Source organism: Pinus tabuliformis, chromosome 4_1, assembly GCF_031772625.1.
Source record: "Pinus tabuliformis cultivar Carrire ecotype Pingquan chromosome 4_1, CPIR1, whole genome shotgun sequence".
NCBI classification, from domain to species: domain Eukaryota; kingdom Viridiplantae; phylum Streptophyta; class Pinopsida; order Pinales; family Pinaceae; genus Pinus; species Pinus tabuliformis.
The window spans coordinates 210,116,316-210,121,745 of NC_142303.1; the positions used below are offsets into that span (position 1 = coordinate 210,116,316).

The 5,430-nt window shown below is 40.6% G+C and overlaps 1 pseudogene; it reads left to right on the forward strand.

The window, feature by feature from the left end:
* The first annotated feature begins 1,606 nt into the window (after positions 1 to 1,606).
* Positions 1,607 to 5,166, forward strand: LOC149174952 (asparagine--tRNA ligase, chloroplastic/mitochondrial pseudogene; annotated as a pseudogene).
* Positions 5,167 to 5,430: the final 264 nt, after the last annotated feature.

The following is a 5,430-nucleotide window of genomic DNA, read 5'->3' on the forward strand; positions in this document are numbered from 1 at the left end:
TCTCGGTAGAACAGCAGCGTTGGAGTATGGATGAAGCAACACGCCTTGATGTACTTCGTTTGGCTATAGAATTGGATGCCGACTATGTTGATGTGGAGCTCCAGGTGGCATACGATGCTGTTTACACACCAAAGTTACTAGACTCTTACAAGAAACAGAAGAGTGCCAAGGGTAAACGTGTAATGCCACCGCTATTCAAACGGTGCCAGAACAACAAGATAGGATTCGATTCCTATTTCCCAGATTTTAATTAATATTGCAAAATAGATATGCGCTCCAGTTTTGGTCAATCATCAACAGAATTCAGTGGAAAGAGCGCCATTCTTCCTTCAGGAAAGCGCTGATTATTTTTAGTTTATTTTGTTAATAATAAAACAAATCCCTCATCTTGGGGTTGACTTGTTTTCCCCCAACTGTAGTTTGTTTGATATTTTTGTAGTGTTAGTTAAAACAGCGCCCCTGTTTTGGGCAGCAGAGGTACTTATTGTATTAAAAATTCATTTGTAAGGGAGAGTGAGAGTGAGTGAAGGAGGGAGAGTTTTTTCTGAGCGCTGGGAGCTGCTGGAGAAGCAGAGAGCTTTTTATTGTACAATTTTATGACAGAGAATTTAATGGAATTTCACAGCTCTGTTTGCCGAGATTCATGTGGTATGTTGATTTAGCATAAGTTTTTCCCTTTGTCTCATATGTAATCAGTTATGTTCCATTTCATTTCATGACCCTTTCAAGCTGAACAAATGAAGTGATTAGGTAGGAATTCATAGTATTATATGCTCCTCCTATAAGTTTGTTCGCATTCGATGTTTTCTACTGTTTAAGGAGGATTTAGAGTTATTGTCTGCCCTCCTTAGCTCCTCACCAGTCTTGCCATCCCATTTGAAACCAGATTTGGTGTTAAATTGCATGCCTACCTTGCCTCAGTTGATAACCTGTGTAGTCATTATATTTTTCTGTTTGAAGCTGTGATTTTGCCCATGTAGCCCAGAAAAGCCCCGTCATTCCATTAAAAAACCCCAAAAATCATTAAATCCAAACCCCCTATCAATTTACTAGCCTAAAATCCTTATTCTTAATTGGTCAGCCTAATCATATTGAAAGATCTATCGAATCTGACCCGAGAGAGCCTTCTCATACCTCGTAGGGCTAGCTACGAGGTGAAATGGTTTGATGTAGCCTTGAAGGTTTACCTTTTCAGCCTGAGGTGAAATCTCAAGCGCTAACATATTGGCGACCATACTGGGGAGAACATATTAATCGTTTGCTCATTGTCGTGTTATTTCATAAGTCTTAGACGGAGCCTGAAGTTACGCCAGAAGCCTTCGAAAACGCTCTTGTTTTACATCAGCGCAAGTAGATAAACGCTGCTTCAGTCTATCTCCGTGGGATTTGTGAACATAGCGCTTCATTGACACTTTACCCCAGTACATATATCAAGTTCAGATCTGATTGTTGATAGTGGACAACGATCAGACACTTGAAAGGCTGAATCATTCACCTGGCGACTCCAACTCGATCCAGACATTCCAGTGCCTGTTGATATGTTCATGCAATGGTAGGGTATGTGGCAGACCCTGCACTTTGTGAAGTTCTAGATGGAGTTAGAGAGATGTTAGCAGGTATTGAAATTAATGAAGAATTTTTCAGTATTTTCCTTCAATGTTGGAAATCTCCGAAGCTTCTTTTTGAAGGCAAAACTAGATTTTATGAGTTAGTGGTTGAAAGAGTTGAAAATGAGATTCAATATCTCGATGAGCAGATCCACTCTTATGATTTCCAAGACCCTAAAAAGTTCTTGGAAATCCTTCCTTCATCGAAACAAGAAATCATAGATTTGCCTATAGAGGTTTACATTGACACTGTGCAGCTGGAAGTATGTATTGCAGAGTTGGGGCAGCCTACAGAGGCCGGTGTCCGTGATCCTATTGCGGCCTACATGGACACATTTTTCAGCTTGATTGATCGATCGGGCTGTCTTCTCGGTGACCAGGATCAGTATGTGCATGAAGGGCTGCCAGCAATTGCATCTGTGACTTCGTGGCAGCATTCTCAAGCGGCTTCATTGTCAGGTTTAATTGAATGGTTAATATGGCATTTTAGCATTACCTGATCTATTGTTTGTACAGCAGATTAGAATAGGTTATGTACATAAATAAGCAGCCATAAGGGCAGCATCTTGTTTCAGTTGGCTTTTAGTTTGTTTGAGTTCAGTTTCAGTGTGAAAATAAGTCTTCAGCTGTGTTGATTTGTTGATGATGACTCCATTGCCCAATGGTGGAGGCACGGTCTGCTCTCCCAAAGTTCTGCGGTTCTTGGCACCTCCAGGAAGCTGCAGCTGCCATCCCAAATGGAGCCGATGTTAGACTCTGTCTTATCAGAGATTGATTCTTCTTCAAAACCCTGTTTTGAAGAAGAAATCATTAATGTGTTGTTTTAGATTATGTTATTTATTCTTCAACTCTTCAACTGGCAGCGACTTCAATTTGCAAGTGTCATGCTGGCTATGATGATTCCGGGCCTAGCGCTTCTTCCTCCAAAGGCTTGTGTTGTGACAGAATGCGGTCTTATAATCCACACATTGCTAGTTTGCTATATTGAGAATCGATTATTTACCTATACTAGCATCTATTACTTTGGTTTTAATGATGCTGTTGCTACTCTGGATGCTATTGTGGAACCATATCCTGCTGCTGCCTCATGTTTCATCTCACGAAAGGTTTTCCAATGAAGATAATCGAGAATTTCTTTCTGCCTTGGCAAATATATATAATTTTCTGCTGCCTTTATTAAAGAATGGTTTTACTTTGACAATGGATAATGCCTTCAAGCTGTCGGTTTTTGTTTTGGTATTCTGCAACAAGTTCTAAAAGGACATGTTGGCACTTACTGGATAGGAGGTGCTCTATCGAAGAGAATTACTGAACCTGGTTTCCATTTGAAGATGGGTCTGTCCGTGGTGCTTGGGAGAAGATTGGAACTATTGTGTATTGTACAGATGTCACATAAAACTTGACGGAGCTGAATGTTTTAAATTTGAAGGCCAGTATTTTATTCCTGTAAACATCATGAGTGCTGAACCTTTCAAGCGGTTGGTAAGGCTTGTTGCAAGGGCCTTCTATGATGATATCCCTACAAGAGCAGAAAATCAACCGAAATCTGGGAGGAGCGATAACAGAGGAATGGAAGTTGTGGTCCTTGATGCTTTAACAAGGCGACAATAGGTTAAAGAAGATGATTTGGCTAAGGATTTAAAGCTACACTCAACACAACTTAGACGTACCTTGCGATTTTTTGAAGAGGAGAGGCTAATTACTAGAGATCATCGTTGTGAGACTGCAAAGGGAGCTAAAGTTTTCAATGCTGCAATAACAGCTACTGCAAAATCTTCTTTTGCTTCTTGTTTTATTGTGTCTCAAAGATTCTTGCCACGACTTCTAGATGCTATGGGAGCTCCTTTGGATCAAGGGCTGGTCCATTACTTGCTTCAAATAACATAAGTGTGGCTAACTGCTTCGTGACAGTTAGTGCTCTTTATATTTGTGATCAGATTGTTCAAGCAAACAATATTGTCTGAGGGATTAGTTTTACAACCAGTAGTTAGATTGGATCTGAGCTCTGGAAGTTCTTCATTATCTCTGCTTCAGTGTTTAGCAAATCCATTAACAATTGCTTTTGCATCTGCCATTCCAACGCACAATGGAATTGATTGCCAGAAATCACAATTGACAACACAAAATGAGATCATTCATTTGGGAGTGGCTGGGTTGCAGGCTTTGGCTTCGTTTCCAGGATCCTTTTCACCCCTTACTGAAGAGAAATTCAAGGAAATCTTATTGTTTCTAATGTCTGTTCTATCAGAAAGGCATGAGCACAAGTTCTTATGGGAACAAGCTCTTGACGCACTTCCAGTAAGGAATCAAAACTGGTCTAATGGCACATCAATTGCTTCTGTTTCACATCAGATAACTTCAGCTCACTAAAATGCAGAACAACACCGATTGAATACATTAGAAGGGGCAAACCAGATGCAGGTTTTGCTTTATTCGAGTCAGAGTCGTTGAAGTGGCTAGGTTTTGTAAAGTTTGATGATGTAAATGATGGGTCCTGTCTTTCAAATTTGCAGTGTGTGATGGGTTCTGATATTGAGGGATATGATAAGCTTGAGTCTGGCTTGATCACAACAGGGGCATCTATCTTTATTGATGGTGTTTTAGTAGCCAGTACAGGCTCGAAGCAGAAGGTGGAATTGAGGACAACAAAACTTGTTTTGATTGGGAGCTGTGATGCTGCCACATTTCCTGTTCAAAAGAAAAAGAAAGTAGAGAGTATCTGAGAAATGTAGCACATATGCGGCCTCGAACAAATACATTTGGTGCGGTTGCCTGAGTAAGAAATGCCCTCGCATATGCCACACACAAATTTTTCCAGGAGATGGGTTTTGTCTGGGTTGCTAGTCCAATAATCACTGCTTCAGATTGTGAAGGTGCCGGAGAGCAATTTTGTGTCACATCTTTGCTTCCTAGCTCTAAGGAGGATGTGGGCTCTCCAATTAGCATGATCCCTAGCACAAAGGATGGTTATGTTGATTGGGCACAGGATTTTTTTTGGAAAATTAGCATTCTTGACAGTTTCTGGACAGCTCAATGGAGAGACCTATGCATGTGCTCTTTCAGATATATACACGTTTGGTCCCACATTTCGAGCAGAGCAGTCGAACACTTCACGTCATTTAGCTGAGTTCTGGATGATTGAACCAGAGCTTGCTTTTGCCAATCTGAATGATGACATGGCTTGTGCAACTGTCTATCTCCAGTGAGGTTTATTCCGGATAATTGCAAAGAAGATATGGAATTCTTTAATACCTGGATTGAGAAGGGGATAATTACACGTTTAAGTAATGTTGCAGAAAAGAAATTTGTGCAATTGACATATACAGATGCAGTTGAACTGCTTTTGAAAGCAAAGAAAAATTTTGAATTCCCGGTGACATGGGGATGTGACTTGCAGAGTGAGCATGAGCGTTATATAACAGAGGAAGCCTTTTCTGGTTCACCTGTTATTATAAAAGATTATCCCAAAGATATAAAAGCTTTCTATATGTGAGAAAATGCGGATGGGAAGACTGTAGCAGCTATGGATGTTTTAGTTCCAAGGTTCCTCCTGCTGTAATCTCGGTAGAACAACAGCGTTGGAGTATGGATGAAGCAACACGCCTTGATGTACTTCGTTTGGCTATAGAATTGGATGCCGACTATGTTGATGTGGATCTCCAGGTGGCATACGATGCTGTTTACACACCAAAGTTACTAGACTCTTACAAGAAACAGAAGAGTGCCAAGGGTAAACGTGTAATGCCATCGCTATTCAAACGGTGCCAGAACAACAAGATAGGATTCGATTCCTATTTCCCAGATTTTAATTAATATTGCAAAC